Here is a 22429-nt window from a genome sequence, read left to right as displayed (position 1 = left end):
ACGTGTGAAGAAACACCCGTAGGTGAAATCATAGCAGAGCAAGCATAAACAACGCACCATGAATTCAAATCTCAGCATCGAATTCACACAGGGAGTGATCACCGTGAAATCACAGCATAGCAGACATACAAAGACACATCTCACTGCATCATGAGCCAAAAGCAAACGCGTGGGCAGCATAAATGCACACAATGATAAACTGTTAGAAGAGCACATCACACGTACACAAAGCTCTTCCTTTAGGATTGGAGCATGAAAACATGTACTTAAATATCTCATTTTCACATCAGACCAAGTGGAACAGACAGAGATATTTTAGTGACTTTAGAAAAAAAACAGGGAGGCATACGCATCTGACGGGGCAAGGAGGATAAAATAGAGGCAACTTGTGACGTCAGAAAAACAAGGGACGCTATACAGAGAAGAAACCCGTGAAGCCAAAGCAAAGCGTGCACACGTGACAGCATCTACATGTGACGAGAGAGCAGAGAAATGTAAAACACCAAAGTAAAGTAAAAACCTGTCACTCTTGCAGCTGAGAAAACAAACCAGGTTACATGACCGTCATTGCGACATCAAAGCAAAATAAAAGCACACTCCACCCTTCTCGTTGTGAAGTGAGGGGGGACAAACAACATAGGCGGGCGACTCGTGATTTCATAGCAGGGGTGACACCCAGAAAAATACGTAGTTGTGAAGTCACACTACGCGTACGGAATACTACAAAAAGCACAGCCCATGAGAACAAAGCAGAATCTCAAATACCACCAGTAAAATACACCGTTTGAACTCAGTTTGTGGCGATAGAGTAAAGCAAAACAAGAAAGCGGTACTGTGGTGAAAGATTAAAAGTAGGAGGGTGAAGGAAAACTTCCTATCGCAGCCTCGCATTGGAACAAAATGCGAAAGTAAAGCTTTGTGACGTCAAAGCAGGTCAGCCATATAGCGCTGCGACCCCGTAGCAAAGCAAGCACACAGAGGAAACACATTGTGACATCAAAGTAAAGCAGAAAATACCCCATTGTGCCAGCAGTGAAAAGAGGAAAATGTCATGTTGACGTCAAAGCAACGACGTGCCGTTGTGGCAGTGGAGAAAAGCAAGCACACCTCATTACGTCCTCAGTGAAAGAGAATACTCGCGGGGAAATCTCCTTGTGACGTCAGAGGAAAGCAATACACACTTCCGAGAGTTCCTAGTGAATAGAGAGAACGCCCGGGAACATCTCTGGTGACGTCAGACAAAAGCACACATTAAAAAAAACAAAAAACACGTGTTTGGTCAGTGAAAAGAATTCACGCAAGGGAATATCTCACTGCTTAACCTGAGGAAAGCGAGTACCCATAGAAATATCTCGTTATGACGTCGGAGAATAACAAATAAGCGAAAAATGCCATCGTGATATCAGAGCAAACAACAAAGGCCTCAGTATGTCGTTGCTGAAACGAGAACACACACGCAGAGCTCTATTTGTGACGTCACAGCAAAGCGAAGTATGACAACGTCATGCCGATATCAGTGCCACTGTGACGTCACCTGCACAAACACAGTCACTGATAAATCTCATCAGGACAACCTGGAAGCGGCGGTTCACATTCTTCCTGGCTCCTTGTGTACATAGCCCGTGCCTCTCAAATATACAATAGGCATTCGCACTGTCATCGCGTAAGTGACCTAGTGTTCGTGTACACATATTTCACACCCGCTGCCCACCCACCACCAGCCCAAGACCCTCGGTTGAAACAGGATAGCTTTACATCCGCCATAGGGTGGTATCAGCGGCGAGCGTGCGCCTACTTTGGCCACGGGCTTTTCCGAGGATCAAACATTTTCAAACACAGACATTTTTCTTTCTTTTCCCCTTTTTCCCTTTTCCATGCTCCGCGCGAGCCCGCGCTCCGCAGACAGGTTCGGGGCGCGCAATTAAGACACATTACCGAGCCCCGCTTTCAAAGGCTCCGCGCGCCTCTGATGCAATTGGAATCGCCCTTTGAAAACACAGTCCGTTAATATTAACCACAGCAGCGGCTATATTAATAATACTTTTTATTAATAGCCCCTTGCCTGCTGTGTTGTACATTAATTGGCTCACAGAGGGGAGCAAATGCGAAGTCACCATGAGTTTCCCTCACCCCTCTTTGTGCACGAGCCCAAGAAGGAGGGACAGAAAGGCAGAACAATTTTTTTTTTAATTTCGCCCAAGAACAACTTTTTATTGAGGTTTTTTTTCGAATCCACAGACTGTTGTCGTTGACAAAAAAAGTCAACGCTGAAATTAAATATTTCTTCGTTTGAATTGCTGTACTTTTTAAACGAAAAAGGGGCGGTATGTTGCGCGAAATTAAACATCTGTGTAAATAGACTGTAAGATGGGGACCAGAGACTTGCATACGCGTTTCTCGCTTGTTTTTACGAAGTATTTTTGTATTGTTATTGTGTTTAATCCATTCTTCGAAATAAGGCATGCGATTATTCAATTTGTGCGATAATTAGTAATTTCAATAAATCTGATCATTTACCACTGTACTGACTAATTTTAAAAGAAATCCTAATGCAAACAACGGTGGAGCCAAATTAAATAACGCTTCTATGTGACGTATAAATAACTCGACATGAAATTATTGAATATGTTTTACCTAAACATCGTTTTTTTGCCATGAAAAAGGCACCGCTATATCTGTACTTGAGTTCGGCACTTCACCAAGCTTGAAATCTGGCCAATTGTTTTTGTTTTCGTTCTTTAAGCTGCAAGCACAGAAGCAAAACATTTGTTTTCCTAGCTGAACATGTGAGTTTAGACCTGGGGAACTGTGAAGAATTGAAAACATTGAATGCGCTTATTGCATAAAAACGTGTTGCTACGGGGGGGGGTTTAAAGAAGGAATGAAATTACAGGTTATGCTCTGCTGCCACCATCTGGTCAATTCTATAACAGTCCAGTCCATCTCTATTTTCGGTCTTTTTGCACTTGTTTCATGCCCAAAAGCTTTGCTGGTGCTTGCGCCAGGATCACCACGGGTGTAGCTTCCACTGGCGGAGCAGGTGCAGTGACAGCGGGGCCCGGAGGCATGAGAGGACCACTAAACCCCGATTATTCTTGTAATTCGCAGTTCAAACAGAGGCCAGTCGGATCATTATCTTCCTCGCACTAAGGCCCGTATTTATACTTTTTTTGCGCCGCATTTGCGTCGTTTTTTGACGCAAAAACGGCGCAAACTTGCAAAATGCCATTGTATTTTGTAGGTTTGCGCCGTTTTGCGTCAAAAAGCGGTGCAAATGCGGCGCTAAAAAAAGTATAAATAGGGGCACACTTGCTATGCAATTGGAGCAGACCTTCATTTAGGAGCGGGTCTTCGGAACCCTTACGTTCGTCACCCCCAAGGACGTCATCCTTGTCTTTAATATTGCATTTTGAGATGGCAGAAAGCAAAAAACATTATTGAGACTCGGAGTCAAAAACAATGTTTTTGAGAACTCAATTCTGCAAAAATGCCCTGTTAAAAGTTGTGATATGATAATGTTTGTATCGCTTTATGGGACGAGCGCCTGCTGCAGACATTTGTTTACAACCACATTCAAATAAAAGCATCGTGGTCAAACGGAAACGATGTCTGCAAAATTCAGGTATAATCAGTGCTTAATTTGTAAACAAAAAGGTTCCGGTGCCCAGACCCTCATCTTAAACACGCGGCTGCTGCAAATAAATGGGCGAGCACGGAATACTGCGACAACGCAATCCTGAAGCCATCTCGGGCCTCTTCAATCCATTTCAAGCCACTCCCCTTCAGCTCACTCCTGCAGCTTTCTACTTTCTCTCCTTGTGACGCTTTTTCGGTTTTCTCTTCCTCTGTCTTTCCCAAATGAGTCTTTTGCTCGCAGCAAATGCTTGAGGCAGAAGACTGAGCGCCGGCCCTCAAAAATAAGTGCCGGTGCTCAGAACCGGAAACAACAAGCACAAATTAAGCACTGGGTATAATGTTTCTGTGTAGTTCAGTTTATTTCTAACTTTTTACTCTTGTCCTAGGGAATACATGGCGGTCAATTATACATTTACGATTAGTCGAAGTTTTAATTGTATTTTGTGTATAAATGTGGCAGTTTTAAGATTCGATTATAATGTTTTTCAGAATGGCATTGGTTACTTGTTGACTAATTAGACTGAGCATGTCATGGTTTTGGTTAACGAATCCATAGACGATGAAGAAGGCATTTAAACACAAATGCCAAACATTAAAACGCTGTTTTTGGTCCATTTAATGTTATCTTCAAGGGATAGTTTTCAGACCTCACCCATCTGACATCAAATTGAGATCCGTGAGCTAGTGGCAATAAACAGTACAGATTGCTACTCTCTTAATTACTTGGTATTACTTTCGGTAGCTTGTGTTCAGCTTTTAGCTTTCCTGTTCCATTCCAGGCAAGGACCAACCACATGCAAATCAATCTTGGCCCCGCCCCTAAACGAACCCTCCAGCCTATAGAACAAGCCGCTTTTCACCTGGAGAGTTAAAAAAGCAACCAATTGACGTGTTGTATTGTCGTTGCTCATCAGAGAGATGCAGCTTGAGTCCACGTGGCCTAGAAGCCTAGGAGCCACACCTGGGCGCAAATCACAGAAGCGAATGCTTAGCTCACTGAGCTATCTTACGAGGAAGAGAAGAGTAACGTAGAAGTATGCGCTATATAAATGTTCAATATTAAAGGAATTCTGTAGCACCCAAATTCTCAGGCCATTGCGGGATTATATACAGAACAGCCTTAATCTATTGTTTTTAATAGCAGCTCGTTAAAGTCTATGAATTGGATTTACACATACTTATAAAGACGTATATTTACTGCAACGTCGCATACGTCACAATAAAACGCCGGGTATTCGGCCGGCATGAAAATATCTGGTGCAATCATTGGCATTTGTTGGTTGACTTCTTGTTTTTAGGGTGAAATCCTGCAAACAACACTGCGCAAGGGTGCAGTTGGGATGTGGCGGACACAGCACATGTCAAGGACACGAGGGACATTGTGCCCCAGGCCCCCATCCGCATAGTGCATGTTTAATTTAGACCCGCGAGTCCCCGTGAAGAGGTCTATTCCCTAACAAGCTGCTCCGAGTGACATCACGAGACAGCCAGATCAAAGCACGTGTTGTCAGAGTTGTCACCTGTCACTGCAAGATAGCCGTCAGCCGCAGCGCTTAATGATCAGGGAGGGCACATGTTCAGAACCCTGCACTGGGCCCAGTGCGCATTTGTCCCGGAGCCCAGGGGAAGTTCTGGGTGCAGGCAGCCGCATTCTAAAAAATATCCAATCGAAACTTATATAGCGTGCGTGCACACAAGGTTTCTTGGCGCTGCCAAAACATGCAGGGTAAACTTAGAAGGCTGGCAAATCAAACCCCACTATGGAAGTTGGGGCTGAAAAGCAAACGGCGCTGCAGCCTCGAATAGTTTCCATCAGAAGGGGCAGCGAGTTCCAGATTTTAGGACCCAAGGGTATCTTCACAGAGATTGATGAGTGAGGAGGAGTAAGTAGTCTTCTAGGACCACTTCAAATACTCATAAATTGCAATTCACATAGGTATGGGTGAAGCTCTATTGATTATGGTGGCAATTCACAGCAATACTCCACCTACTCTGAAATGAAATTCAGAACACTACAGGCACATGCGTAAGCCCACTCTCGTCTCTTCTGGCATGTGCGGAATTCTCTGCTCACAGTGTGTAGAACTATACAAACCCACACCCACACATCGCCCTACCTTTTAGGTGTAAATGCAAGAGCTGCAAGAGAGAGTGGCTGGGAATGGGGGGTACCTACAACAAAGTGGGGCGAGGAAAGGGAATATTGAAGAGGGACACAGAGAAGGACCTGCAAACATAAACCATACCTACAGAATGGGAAGGCCAGCTGCAATTCACAATGTAAGGATCAGGCAACTCAAGTAGTAGAACAGGTCGAAAGGGTCAAATCTATTCCACGCAAGCCTGAAGAATGTCTTTCACCACACAAGGTCACTGACATATACTGAATGTAATCGTGTACAAATCAGTGCAGCCAAGAAACAACCCCAACAGCACAACACCTAAAAAAGAAAACAAACCAAATAACTTTACATGTTGCAGACAGCAATGCAAGGCACAGTGCAGAAATATAAAAATATCTGATGCATTTAATTAGAAAATAATACACGTGAAACCTTCGAATGATTTAAAAATACAGCATATTTTAAATCACTCAAGTTCTGCACATATTAAAAAAATCATGATACTTCACGTGCAAACACACACACACACACACACACACATATTCACTCCCTGACACGTAACATAACTCAAACACGAAAATATGTCTTTCTCCTAATACATTAGGAGAAACCAGCAGTCAAACTCCCCCAAATAACATAACAACCCTTTCCATCTGCATACACAATATCGTCCACAATTAGTTGTATTAGGAGAAATACACTGCAGATAGGTATAAATACATCTTCTTGCCCAATAAGTGCACTCAGCACAGCCAAACCACCATTTCCCATTTGGACATGAGACCTATCAGCGATGTCTGACGACGAGAGGGTGGCAGCCCTAACTCTTGGTTACTGTCTCCTTTCCTTTCCCTCTTATTCCTGTATTGATGTCTACGTTGCACACATTTACTTAGCACACATATGGCTTTCCACCCGGAGGCTGATACTCACAATTATAACAGAGAAGGGGGGATGGAGAGGTAACTGAACGGACCAGCACACGCCCTCTCCTGTCTGCATTAATAAAGCCCAAAGAGGGTGCAGTCCTGTTTGTCCTACTAGACTCAAGTATAGTAAGTGACCAGGCAGTGACCTGTACGGCCTCAAGTGACCTGCACGGTCCACCTACTTACTATAAATGAGACTAGTATGACCGACAGAGCCGCACACTCTTTAGGTTTTCTCTTTAGGGTTTAGTCATAGGTGGGGCTGCACTGGGAGTGCCGGTGCATATGGGCAGTGTCCTCCCCCACCCCTACAGTTCACATTTCCTATAAAATGTTGGGTTGATGAAGCCTGGGGGTGCATCTCTGAGCTTGGAACCTGATATACTGAAATCACTTTGTTAAGCACCCCCAACGTTAGAGATAGCTCCTTGCAGATGAATGACAATAGGAAAAATCACTTGCCCAAAGCTTTACAGCCCTTGGTTACCTACACTGGGTGTCAAACAGGTGATTAATTGAACACTGATGAATTGATTAATTGATTAATTGAAAGTTTGAACACTTTCTAATGAACAGTGCATCCATTGAAGACGTGAAGACAGACACTCAGTGTGCTCCTTCTTCCAATGTTGAAATAATCTGCCTAGCTCCTGCTGTTGAGAGGACATCAAGCGTCTCAACATGTGTGAGATGACAGGGCTCTCAACGTCCTTCCAGAGGAAGAGGAACTGATCGGGTCGGGCATCCTCTAACATTTATCTACCATTCATGATGTCCAGATAGCCAACTGGAGAAGAATGCACCCCAGGACTTTGGGGGAGTACATGGTCAGGCACTGAGCCTTGGATGGAAGGGAATCACTGTCAGGCACATGGTCCCCAGATGCTGTGAAGGAAGAAAATATCTCTTACTCGTTATCTATTTATGAATGTGCTAAGCACACTGACTCAAACAGCCCTATAAGACATCCTGTCACTTTGAAGGTACTCACGTCACACCAACATATAGGACATAACGTTGTATCATTGGAATACATGGTTAAATATACTTGAAATAGGCCGATAGATATTTGATAGGCTTGTGACTGGACAGACCCTGTGATAATTTGACACAAAAGTGTAATTTTACTAAAGCATCATGCCTATGTCGTTTTTTTATGTAAATCCATTCATATCGGAACCATCAATTTGTAGATCTGCCAGGGATTTGTGAATCCAAGAATGATTTATGACTATATTTCAAAATCTAAAGGCACCCCCTTGGACGGGGGAGCTTTTTCACCCTGCATGCATTGTTGACTCATGACTCCAGATTGGCACTTACAAAACTGCTGCATTCTGATTTGCTAACCAACACAGTTGGGTGCATTTTTCCCACCACTGTGTAGTTACAGTAAGGAGTTGGTTACCATAGAAAGAACATTTTTTGGTTTTCTAATAACTTTGGCGTCATTGATAAATCTTCACAAAACTTTCTAAAAAAATAGTTCTTTCGCCTGACCTTCTTCCTTGAAATTTTCAGGTGATCTGTAAAGAGTTGGTTGATAATTAAGGGGGGCTGTAAACCACAATTTGCCTTGCAGCTTCTATAGGGATTTTTGAGTAGTGCAACATCCCAAACGGAATTACACAAAATTCTGCAAAAAGTTAGACCTTTACCAAGAAAGTGTGCTTTTTGTGATTTGGTGTAAACTCGTTCAGTAGTCTTTACGAAATTAAGGTTTAAAATGTAGGATTATCTGGACATGTGTGTAGGAGGCTGGACTGGCTTGTAGTGAGTACCAAGGGGTACTTGCACCTTGCACCAGGCCCAGTTATCCCTTATTAGTGTATAGGGTGTCTAGCAGCTTAGGCTGATAGATAATGGTAGCTTAGCAGAGCAGCTTAGGCTGAACTAGGAGACGTGTGAAGCTACTACAGTACCACAAGTGTCACTTGCACAATATCATAAGAAAACACAATACACAGTTATACTAAAAATAAAGGTACTTTATTTTTATGACAATATGCCAAAGTATCTTAGAGTGTACCCTCAGTGAGAGGATAGGAAATATACACAAGATATATATACACAATAGCAAAAATATGCAGTATAGTCTTAGAAAACAGTGCAAACAATGTATAGTTACAATAGGATGCAATGGGGACACATAGGGATAGGGGCAACACAAACCATATACTCCAAAAGTGGAATGCGAACCACGAATGGACCCCAAACCTATGTGACCTTGTAGAGGGTCGCTGGGACTATTAGAAAATAGTGAGAGTTAGAAAAATAACCCTCCCCAAGACCCTGAAAAGTGAGTGCAAAGTGCACTAAAGTTCCCCAAAAGACAAAGAAGTCGTGATAGAGGAATAATGCAGGAAAGACACAAACCAACAATGCAACAACGATGGATTTCCAATCTAGGGTACCTGTGGAACAAGGGGACGAAGTCGAAAAGTCACAAGCAAGTCGGAGATGGGCATATGCCCAGGAAATGCCAGCTGTGGGTGCAAAGAAGCTTCTACTGGACAGAAGAAGCTGAGGTTTCTGCAGGAACAAAAAGGGCTAGAGACTTCCCCTTTGGTGGACGGATCTCTCTCGCCGTGGAGAGTTGTGCAGAAGTGTTTTCCTGCTGAAAGAACACCAACAAGTCTTGCTTGCTGCAAATCGTGCGGTTAGCGTTTTAGGACGCTGCTGTGGCCCTGGAGGGACCAGGAGGTCGCAAATTGGACCAGGAGAGAGAGGGGACATCGAGCAAGACAAGGAGCCCTCTCAGCAGCAGGTAGCACCCAGAGAAGTGCCAGAAACAGGCACTACAAGGATGCGTGAAACGGTGCTCACCCAAAGTTACACAAAGGAGTCCCACGTCGCCGGAGACCAACTTAGAAAGTCGTACAATGCAGGTTAGAGTGCTGTGGACCCAGGCTTGGCTGTGCACGAAGGATTTCCGCCGGAAGTGCACAGGGGCCGGAGTAGCTGCAAAAGTCGCGGTTCCCAGCAATGCAGTCTAGCGAGGTGAGGCAAGGACTTACCTCCACCAAACTTAGACTGAAGAGTCACTGGACTGTGGGGGTCACTTGGACAGAGTTGCTGGATTCGAGGGACCTCGCTCGTCGTGCTGAGAGGAGACCCAAGGGACCGGTAATGCAGCTTTTTGGTGCCTGCGGTTGCAGGGGGAAGATTCCGTCGACCCACAGGAGATTTCTTCGGAGCTTCTAGTGCAGAGAGGAGGCAGACTACCCCCACAGCATGCACCACCAGGAAAACAGTCGAGAAGGCGGCAGGATCAGTGTTACAGAGTTGCAGTAGTCGTCTTTGCTACTTTGTTGCAGTGTTGCAGGCTTCCAGTGCGGTCAGCAGTCGATTCCTTGGCAGAAGGTGAAGAGAGAGATGCAGAGGAACTCGGATGAGCTCTTGCATTCGTTATCTAAAGTTTTCCCAGAGACAGAGACCCTAAATAGCCAGAAAAGAGGGTTTGGCTACTTAGGAGAGAGGATAGGCTAGCAACACCTGAAGGAGCCTATCACAAGGAGTCTCTGACGTCACCTGGTGGCACTGGCCACTCAGAGCAGTCCAGTGTGCCAGCAGCACCTCTGTTTCCAAGATGGCAGAGGTCTGGAGCACACTGGAGGAGCTCTGGACACCTCCCAGGGGAGGTGCAGGTCAGGGGAGTGGTCACTCCCCTTTCCTTTGTCCAGTTTTGCGCCAGAGCAGGCCTAAGGGGTCCCCTGAACCGGTGTAGACTGGCTTATGCAGAATTGGGCACATCTGTGCCCAAGAAAGCATTTCCAGAGGCTGGGGGAGGCTACTCCTCCCCTGCCTTCACACCATTTTCCAAAGGGAGAGGGTGTAACACCCTCTCTCAGAGGAAGTCCTTTGTTCTGCCATCCTGGGACAAGCCTGGCTTGACCCCAGGAGGGCAGAAACCTGTCTGAAGGGTTGGCAGCAGCAGCAGCTGCAGTGAAACCCCAGGAAAGGCAGTTTGGCAGTACCAGGGTCTGTGCTACAGACCACTGGGATCATGGGATTGTGCCAACTATGTCAGGATGGCATAGAGGGGGCAATTCCATGATCATAGACATGTTACATGGCCATATTCGGAGTTACCATTGTGAAGCTACATATAGGTAGTGACCTATATGTAGTGCACGCGTGTAATGGTGTCCCCGCACTCACAAAGTCTGGGGAATTGGCCCTGAACAATGTGGGGGCACCTTGGCTAGTGCCAGGGTGCCCTCACACTAAGTAACTTTGCACCTAACCTTTACCAGGTAAAGGTTAGACATATAGGTGACTTATAAGTTACTTAAGTGCAGTGTAAAATGGCTGTGAAATAACGTGGACGTTATTTCACTCAGGCTGCAGTGGCAGGCCTGTGTAAGAATTGTCAGAGCTCCCTATGGGTGGCAAAAGAAATGCTGCAGCCCATAGGGATCTCCTGGAACCCCAATACCCTGGGTACCTCAGTACAATATACTAGGGAATTATAAGGGTGTTCCAGTAAGCCAATGTAAATTGGTAAAATTGGTCACTAGCCTGTTAGTGACAATTTGGAAAAAATGAGAGAGCATAACCACTGAGGTTCTGATTAGCAGAGCCTCAGTGAGACAGTCACTACACAGGTAACACATTCAGGCACACTTATGAGCACTGGGGCCCTGGTGAACAGGGTCCCAGTGACACATACAACTAAAACAACATATATACAGTGAAAAATGGGGGTAACATGCCAGGCAAGATGGTACTTTCCTACAATGTGGTTTCGCGGGTCTCTCACAGGAGTACCTAGAGCATGCAACTCTAAATAAGAGAGCAATCTAATTGGTCAAAAGGTCCTATTTCACATTGGCTGTTTCACTCCCACAAGAGAGAAAACCTCCTGTGAGTCCTCTAATCATGCTCTGACTGGCTGGCCGCAACATGAGGACAAATGTTGCAGCCACAATTCCAGAACAGAGAGACTCAGTCCCTGTGTCCTGAAAGTTAAAAAAAAAACACATAGGGCATAAGGGGGCATGATAGGGGTACACTGACCCCCTGGACCTAATGGGGGTCCCAGAGGAAAGCCCCAGTGCCAAATAAAAAAAAAATGGGGTTGCTGTGATCCCTTTGGACAGTTGCGGGAGGCATCAGAACTCCCCTGCTCCGGCAAGTGTCCCATAGCAGTGCAGGCGTCACACTGACTCCCAGTAGAGTCCTGCAGGATCAGAAAAAACATTTTAAAAAGGAAAAGGGGGTGAGTGCCAATAGTGGGTTGGCCATGTAGGGGTGGTTGCCCACCCGGCTAATCCACGCCATACAAATCTGAAGGCTGTGCGTGGTGGTGGTTTACACCCACGACGGGTAGGCTGTCCAGGAGGAGTTGGATGCAGGCTTTGCAGCCAACCTCTCATCATGCCTGGGAGTTGACATAGCTACTTATGGTAATACAATATTACTTTATATTAGAAAAACCCTATACATTCACTGAAATATCAAAGGTTAAATAGATGTTATAGTTAAGGATGGTAATAATATCTCACTTTGTATTAAAAGTCTCAGAAATTTACTGAAAAAACTAAGATTAAAGGAACATCATAATTATGTGAAAATGTTAGTTAAAACATAACCCGCCTGCTGAGCTCATTGCCGCCATTTGACTGCCAGTGCGGTCAAGTCTCCGCCTGCCCTATTTTGAGTTTCCCGCTGGGCCAGAGGGCAAAAACAGGGTCTTTACATTGAATGTGGTGGTGCGGCGGGTGCAGCAGCATCCTTCGCGCATTTCACTGCCCGTAATTCGGTCAGTCAGTGGAGCTTGACTGACAGGGGTTCCATGCTGGAGGATGGCATGTTTGTGGATGTGGTGCACCTGATGATGTTCTTGTGGATCATGGCGATTCCACCTCTGGGCTTGTGAAGTCTGTTTTGCCTGGCAATCTTGTGGCTGGGGTGGTGGTTACAGCAATGTCAGGTGTCAATGCAGGGTTCAGCAAGGTTCCCTTAAGAAAAAGTAGGTCAAAGGCATTGTCATACAGCAGGTCCCAGATCTCTGTGGTGTGTTTGGTGAGTGAGCGGGTGTTGAGGAGCATGCATGTGAGTGTGGAGTGTGGTATGGCTCATTGCAGGACTGTGTGAGTGTCAGAGATTGGAGTGTTGTGTGCTGTTGGTGCGATGAGTGTTGGGTTTGGGTAAGTGCATGACAATTTGCAGGACATTCAGGAGAATCCTTCCTTAGTGTTTTGCAGCGAGGCAGCAGCATGTGAAGCAGCTGCCGGGGTTGTGGGCATGGAGGGTCACAGCATGGTAGTGGTGGTGGGGCCAGGGTTCCTAGTCTGGGTGTGCTCCAGGCGCAGACGGGCACGGGAAGGCTTTCTGTGGCAGCCCTGAAGTATGTTGTGGGAAGGGGAAAGAAGTGAGAATCATAAGTTTCAACAGAGAAGGTAAGTTTCTATAGGTAAGCAATGTTTTACTATATATAACTCCACATATATGTACCTTGAAGATATATATATATCTTCAATCTACTTATATATGGAGTTAAAAATAGTAAAGCTATACTCACCAATTTGCACTTACTTTCTTGATGTTTTGGTCCTCAATATGGTTTACATGATATTCTGTGCACACAATTTTTTTGTTTCCAATATTCTATCAGTGATCTGGATGATGTGAAATCCAGTGATGACACTTCCTGTGCGATGGATGGGGGAAATCGAGTTAAGTCACTTCCTGTACAGACAGATGATAAGTCCAGTGATGTCACTTCCTGTGCAGCTTGACCAGGGAAATAACTTCTCTTGCTTGGCTTCTTCTTTTAAAAGACAGTTTTGGCGGGAAACCAGTGATGTCACTTGCTGAGTAGAAGGATGTTGGGAAATCCAGTGAAGTCAGTTCCTGTGCAGATGGATAATGGGAAATCCAGTGATGCCACTCCCTGTGCAGATGGATGATAGAAATGACTCGTCTTGTTAGGTTTCTTCTTTTAAAGACAGTTTTGACAAGAAACAAGTGGTCACTTCCTGTGCAGATGGATGATAGGAAAAAGCCTACCAGTCTTTTTGACATTTGGAAAGCAGATATTAGTTCCACTGCCATCAATTAGTCATTTATGTCTGTAGACCTAGGCGTTTCCTACATTGTAGACCCATCTGCATCCCTCTGTCATCATAACCGCACATCTGTGCATCTTCTGTGCAATTTGTTTGTACAGAATATAAGACGCCCCCCTTTAGCATGTGTCATCATTGACACAGGTTGTCTGACCTATCAGAATTGGCTCCAGTCACACTGCCATGTCTAAGACATGTCCCATTTATAATTTTTTAAGATTATTGTCTCTATGCCTGTAGCCACCTTCAAGCAGCAGTAACTCCATTCAGTTGTTCTCCTGAATTGAATAGCAAAGGCTCCTATGGGAATTAAAAAGGCAAATGGCACTATAGGGACCCTTGGCCAGTGCTCGATCGAGGAACCCAAAATGGATGTATTTTTTTGGAAAGTTCGGAGCTGATTCGTTGAAAAACGGGGCAAAGCATGCCTTTCAAGTGGAATCTCTGATCTTAACCATAACTACACTGGTGCTATCGCCACCAGTGAAATATATATTTTGCATTTTTTAGGTGGTTGTGGTTCAACTCCATTTAAATTGAAAATGCATTTTTCTTATTAGAACTTTGCTCGGCATTAACATTTCTGACAATTCTGCACCCAATTTGGCACCCACTTAGCATGTGCAGCTCACACTCCATGTGCCACATTTGATGCAGTTCTCTGCAAGGGATTACAAAGTTGGAGGGAAATGTTTTTTTCATTTTACCTCACTAAGGACATTTTGCTCACAGCTACAGGAAAAGATCTTGGAATGGATGTACACTAAACTTAGCAATAAATTAGAACTTTATTCAGAAAGTGTGATTTTTTGTGATTTGATGTAAATCTGTGCAGTAGTTTTTGAGATATTAGCATTTGAAAAGGTGGTCAGTGGGTTTGCCAGGGGTAACACTTTTATATACCTTGCCTGTTTAAAATCGTGATTTCCAAAATTACTGCTTCTGTAAATCACGTAAGAAATTGTGAGGAACATTATTGTCCGATGAAGTGGATTATCATTTTTTTCCCCATCTTGGTTGTCACGATTTTGGCATATGCTTCAAATTTAGTGCTGCACAAATCAAAAAAAATGTGCTGATAAAGTGAGCGCTGTAAGTGGTGCCTGAATCTAGGAGAGTGAGGGAGAACACTCAAAGGCATGAAATGATAAAGTAAAATGGGAAAATAGGAGTATGATCTGTGAAAATCTCAAATTTGAGAGTGATCACGAACGTTCATCCACCTTTTCACAAAAAAGGTATGGATGCCCATTCTGTTGAAAGTCGAACATCAATAAAGGGTTGTCTTTTTATAAGAGTAGAAAGGTCTGGTTAGTCAAATTTAACATGTACAGTGTCAAAGAAACACACACACTGATCCACACACATACAATGACATACAAAAATGAACGTGCACTCACCAGCGACAGCTGGTACCCTTTGAAAGTGATGGGGTAAGTGAAGTGTCCTACCACGTCTCAAAAAATAAATAAATAAAACACCTCCTTCCTCCAAAACCCCAAGGTAAACCACCCCTACTTCCAAAATCCCAAACCATAACACTAAGTTCAAACCAACACTACACTTACATGCATTACACACATGCATGCATTACACACACACACATGCAATACACATTTAAAATAAATAACAACACTTAACCACAGGCTGTGCATCCTCCTTGGTGCTCTTCTCCTTCGTCGATGCTGAAAGAACTGCCCTAACCAATCCAGACACTGCTCTCATGCTGTTTACCAGCATGAGAGAAGTGCCTGGTTTGGATGGCGCATTCTGGCTAGATGGTTCTTCAGGCCCTAGAGGCCTGTGCTGAGTTCCACCAAGCTGTCATAAGACAGCTGAGTGGAGAGCTTCAAAGTGCGAATGTCACTTTGGCCGGTACAAAACAGCCGGCCAAAGTGACATGCGCACTTTGGAGCATCCTGTCAGCCCTGCTCCTGTCTTCTGCTGCCAAACGGCAGCAGAGGACATGCCCAGCATGTCTCTGGGCAGGTGCGCATTGTGTAGGTAAAAATAAAATGGCAATAAAAGCATTTCATTGCCATTTTGTTGTTGCCTGTGTGCCTCGAAGTGGGAGGGAGGGGCTACGCTCCCTCAGCTCCAAGAAGAAACCGTCACTGGCACACACAAATACGCATATATTTACACAGGCAATCACACAGATGAGCACATATAAACATTTGCACATACAAACACACACAGACATGCAAAGTAAGACACAGGGGCACACACACAATGGCACATGCACACATGGCCATAGTAATTAGAAAACACACAGAGACAGACATACACACAATTTCACAGACAGAAACTGATAAAGTCTCACACACACACACACTCATGCAGATTCACATATAAATATTCACGCATGGGTGCACAGACACACATGTGAGCATGAAAATAGACATATGCACAAATACATATCCACACATGCACATACACACTTGCTTAAAAAAACATACATATACACATAGAGAGAGAGACAGTGTGAGAGAGAGGGACATATGTACACATGCACGGTTAATCACATGGGCTCACATGTATTTACAGTCACACAAACCTGTGCAAATATACATAGGCATATGTACATGCATGCACACAGAAACTAGGGGACATGAACACAAAAACAGAGCGAGAGAAATACACATGCACACACAGTTGTGTGCATGGCTATATACCTACAAAACATATGCATAAACACATGTTGATGTGTCGATGTATACACATATTGCAATAAATGCACATCACATCACACACACAAGACTGTATATATATAAAATTCACTTCACACATACACATGCTTACAAAGAGAGGGATACACACAAATATTTGCACACAGGTTGATACTAGCTGACATGAATGCATGGTAAAATAAACATGTGCAACAAACAGTTACAGTCTCACACACATATTCACACAATCACGAACATACTGTCACACACATATATATCCACAGAGAGAGAAAAGGAGAGAGGCAGACACTCCTTGCATGCACAGATACAGACATGTTTAAGCATGGATCTATAAACACACATATGTTGTGATGGGTTCACATTGGTAAACAGGCACACATGTACACTTATGCAGAAATACACTTATACGTTTAAAACACACACAGTGAGCTACACATATGAACATACACATACAAACAAGGACAAAGGATGAGAGAAATGTGTACACACCCATGCACAGACAAAGATCGAGAAAGAAACACACATACTTGCATGCACATAAACACACAAAGACACATGTACATTCAGGGCAGAGAGAGAAAGAAATATACGCATACACTTTCGAAAATGAGACACTCAAGCAAACACATGTTCAGGTAAAAACACACAGACACAGATACGAATATACAAACAGAAAAAGATTATTAGCTGCGTGTTTAGAAACACGCACACACACATTTTTAAGGATACATATAAACACACACAGGCAAATACACATACATACACACATACTTCAAAACAGACACACACATACAAGGACATATTTCACAAACTAGCAGACACTGCCACGCATACATATGGCGACAGAAAGTAGAGAGACACATACACTTGTACTCACTGACACACGGACACATGCACACATTTATAGCTGCATATAGGGTGATCACCTGGCATTTAGGCAAATTCTGGAAAGGACTGTAAAAAATTCAGGACAAAGGGCCAAAACGTAGGACAAAAAATTCAGGACAAAAGGTCCAAATTCAGGACAAAAATTCAAGAACAAACATCAGTTTTACAGACACACACAAGAGAGGCCCATGCTTCACTGTGTTGTCAGTGCATTTATTTACTCTTTTTTAACATAGCACTATTTATTTACTGTGGTCCTTTTGGGATGGTCTTATATGCTACATTCAGGTGTCACATTTTGTCCTTGTTTAGTAGTAAATGAATGCCCTTCAGTACTGCGTCAAGGACATCACCCCTACCCAAATCTACCCAATCTTTCTTGAAGAGAAAGTAACAGCAACATATTGATTATGTTTCTGAACATTTTAAAACCCCTGGCAAACAGTTTGGGAAACATTAAGGTAATTAACCTTCTGTTAGTTTAAACAAATTGAACAAAAACATCTGCCTTACCCCAACTGCCCATGTATTTTCATCCTAAAATAAATGTAATGAGTCAGGACAGATGGTGTGGGCGACAGTCTCACACCTAATGTCAGGATGTGAGGTACCCACAACTTGTCTGTAGTCTCACAGCCCTAGAGTATATGTCTGGGACTCTGCATTTATCTCAGAAATGGGAGCCCAGACTACCAATCAAAGATAATAAAAGAGGAGGATGAAATCGAGATCAAATGGGAGATCCACGGGAAGTGATTCAAAGGGTTGTTGCCAAGAACTGGATAAATAGGGAAGAGAAGAACAAGGTGGGATAATTCCTAAAATCGGACAAAATGGGTCCGCCAAGACTATCAGAAGGTATTGAGTACCTGGGGAGTTGTCTCTGCACACAAGAGAGAAACAGAACAGGCACTATCAAGTAGTTGACAAGCAAAACCCACCCACCTTGACAAACTCTTCTGGTGCTATGGTCCGCTGTTCATGCTTGTGAAGGGTGAGCAGGAGCAAGACCCCTTGCAAGGTTGTGCAAGGCAATTGCCCGCTTTGTCCATGTCTTTAAATGGTTTTGAAATTGAGCAAAAGCCAAACTAGTGATCTGGGTTATCCCTAATTGTCAAGTACACATAGAATCTTTAAAATATTTGGGATGTAAATTGCACAAACAAAATGTAAATGTAAAAAAAAAGTAATTAGTGTTTCTTTAACGTATGGCACTGTTTACCTTTTATACAATTAGATCTCAGATTGAACTGGGAAACAGTTACCTTTCGATACCTAGTGATTAATATTTACCATTCTTCCACTGATCTGCAGGATGGAAATCTTGGCAGAGCATCACGGTCCCTCCAAGCCCAGTGTGCTTTTTGGTCTTCTCTTCTGCTTTCTGTAGTGGGCCACGTGACACTAGTGAAGGTGGTGTGCTACCCCAATGATAGTATTATTTTGCAAACCTTCCCCTGCTCATCCTTCATTCCTTCTTCAGATATGCCATACATCTGATTTGGTTGCTGCAGGGCCGTCGGGTAGCTCTTTCCACTCTAAAGCTACCTGGGACTGTGGGTGGATTAAGTCTTCTGGACTTAGAATGCTATTATTCAGCTGCACAGGTCCAATGGGTGGCTCGCTGGCTTTCTGCCCACCTCCCTGCATGAGATGGGGTTTATCAGTAAAGACTTTTAAGGAAGGCTTAATGCACTGCTCATTGTTTCCTACTGACCATTCTACGGCTCACCATCCGGGGTTATCATGCACAGCTTTCTCTTGCCTTGCTAGAACCTGTAAACTCACTGACATGAAGAAAACCTATGCTTCTGCTTACCTTTGCTAAGCTTTCCCACTCGCACAGGAAGGCTGTGCTCAAAGCAACTACATCAGGGACATGCTGCAGGTATCTTAAAATCTGGGGTTTTGTTTCTGGATGGCTAGCTACTAATTTTCCAAACCCTTGTGGCAGACTACCATCTTCACCCAGGTCAACTCCTTACTTACAAACACCTTAAATAATAATTAAATGTCCTACTTCATGTCTGCCACCTATCACTAACCCTTCAGCCAAACATGAATAGAATCCCGACGTGTAAAAAAAAAAAAGCCACAAAAAACAAAAAGCAAGAAAAAATAGAAATAGAAGGTTTGAAATAGAATGCGACTCTGAAAAGAACATTTGACTAAAGAAAGAATTTGTTATTCACGAAGTAGTCTAGTGAACACATGATTGTATCTTGGAAAAAAAGATGTGAATTCCAGTACTAGGTGTGCACCATCTTTTCTAAAGATATTTTGAATGTCAAAACAAATATTACTGTGGAAGATTGATGGAATACCAGTGTCTCACAAGTATGCTTAGATAGCTGCAGTGACAGTCTTATGAGTTTTTTCAACTTGAAGACAAAAATTGGTAGCCCACGACTACATTTGGTACTATGTTAGGTTTGAAATCACAATTGTTGTTGAAGAGTCATGATTTCTCTGAAAGTGTTTTTTATTTCATTGTCAGAATAACACCAGCACAAAGGCCCAAACATTTCCCACCACATTGAACAAGGAGACCAATAGACTGCTGACAATTAGATATGCTTTTCAACACTCCAAGAACATCACAACCCCTCATCCCGCTTACGCCTAAGGAAATACTGTGAAACTCAAAGAGGAGCCAAAACCAATGTTTTTTAGCATACATTCTCAACCAACGGATCCAACTATCCTCCAATAGTTAAATCAAGGTCTTCCTTGGATCCATTAAAAGCTGGTGAGCAATTGAACCCCTCTCAGGCTCTAAGGCCCAGAAAGGTGAGGAGGGTATTTTTTTCTAGAAAATACAGTAACTGGATTGCAAAGGCTAGACTACTCGCAGCATAGACAAGGTTGGGATTGAGCAGTGGCTTTCTAGGAAAAATACAGTGTTGCTAGATTGCACAGGAAAGATAGGCTGTTGTTAGGCTGTGGCAGCCAATTGTGGACCATATGCAGAACCAGTATAAGCACAGATTAAAGAGCAAAGCAGATGATCACATGGAGCATAAATAAATTCATCCACTACTGATTGTGTCCCTTGAGAGTTAAACAAATCATCAGACAGCATAGCAGTCTACTAAAAATTGCTAGGAAGAAATACTTTTATTTCATCTAATGTTGCTGTGATGGATAATCTTACATTTTTACTATGTAGATGACATTATATTGACTGAAAATTTAATAAGAGCATGGCATGTGAGAACATGTAAGTACTAATGTTAATGTCTGAGTTTCATAACTGGATATCTTTTATATAGTTCCAGTTCTTTGTAACTGAAGTAGAGACTGGAAACACACAAGACACAGAAGGTAAATACAAACTTGGCTGAATAAAGATAATGCATTTTAAAATGAGAGAAATAATCAGGTACATTTTAGAAGCTCATTTGAAATGTAAAGTTTGGTTGCATTAGAGGCTTTTAACTTAGAGAAGAGCCACAACAACATTGAGACATTGGAAGCGGGTTACATGCCGTAATATAGTCTATTGTGAGTTAGGAAATTAGTCATATATTGGGTAGTTGAGATATATGTAGAAGAGATAAGTGAAAATATTATCATGAATAAAATGCATCATTACTAAAAGTGGATGTTAAATGACACATTGGATGTATATAACAAGGAAGTTAAGAAGTGTTGTTGGTGGCTCATATGCTTCCTGTAACCAAATACTTCTTATTGTATTTGACCATTTGAAAGCTGAGACATCCATTAAAGACAGGAGACTGGTTCTGTGTCAATAATAGCAGGTATAGAGCTTCTGTGCCAATATTCTAACAGCCATCTTTTGTATCTTTCTAACATGCAATATATGGGAAGAGGGGCGTGAATAGGGCCCCCTGAACTCTGCACATTTTGGGCCCCAGGCCCATACCCCAGAGTCAGGTATTTTTAAGTGAGGAGAGGGAGGCATGCAGCCTCCCTTCTTGAGCCAATGGTGGCCCCCCTGGACCACATCCCCCATAGCTGAATTAGTAAAAAAGCGGGATGGGGCCATGTGGCCAGTCCTCCCTGAGACTGTGAAGACCCAGGGACCCCAACCCCTGGGGCCAATTGCAAACAAAAAGGGGAGGGGGCTGTGCAGCTTCCCTCTCAGAGCCTTTAGTGGCCCCGGGTACCCCATCCCCCAAGACTGACTCACTTACTGTGTCCCAGGGAGCCTATCAACAGGACACAGTAGTTTTCCCTGACTGAACTAGCATGGGCAGGGAAACTTGTTTGAACCTGTCTGGCGGGAGCATTTTTGAATCTGGAGCAAACACTCAAGTCTGCCGGAACCAGAGACTTTGTGGTCTTTTCTAAATCGTCTGCTCTTAGGGCTGTAACCCTGTGTTCAGCTTGAAACTAGAAGTTTGTCACACCTCCTTGATATCGTAAATGTGACACAAATAAACTGCCTATATGTGTTAGCATTTATAGAGTGTGAACTTAGCTCGAGAGGAATGGAGCACTCAACGGGGAACACTTCTTCACCGCTTAAATAGCACATCATAAGGAACTTAATGGCTTCAATCCAGGAGAAGCCAAAATATGAATGGGGGAATTGGCAAAAAACAAGATAACCCAGCTCTATTGATCATCGATTATTAAAACCGAGATAGTTTTGATGTGTTGAGGTAGACGCGGAGAGGGATGTTGGGGAGCTGACAAAGGATGAGCGGCAGGAAGCCACAGTGGCTCCAGCAGAGTCAGCAATAGCTTTGTGATTCAGGCTGCTGCTGCTTAAATACTTACCTCGTACTTATTTGACTAGAGAAAAGCTCTGGAAAATGGGTCCTGTGTACTCCTGGGAATGTCTAACATGGAAGTATAAAATGGGAGATCTCCTACACACAACTCGCCACTGCACCAAACATAAACCCTTTCAGTGCAGGGTGTATAATACATTAGAAGGGGGGTTAGGTTGGAAGATAGTGTCTGATCCTAAATTAGCTCTACTCCACATTTCGGCTGATTTGCATCTGAATCACTGTAAACTGACTGTGCTGTTGCTGGGCCTTCTAGCAGCCAAGAGAGATGTTGCCAAATATTGACGTTCTGCTGTGTCTTCCTCGGTGATGGTCTGGCACAATGAG

The sequence above is a fragment of the Pleurodeles waltl genome, chromosome 6 (genome assembly GCF_031143425.1).
Source record: "Pleurodeles waltl isolate 20211129_DDA chromosome 6, aPleWal1.hap1.20221129, whole genome shotgun sequence".
NCBI lineage: Eukaryota > Metazoa > Chordata > Amphibia > Caudata > Salamandridae > Pleurodeles > Pleurodeles waltl.
The sequence above is the reverse complement of the archived record's forward strand: the minus strand, read 5'-3'. Positions refer to the sequence as shown.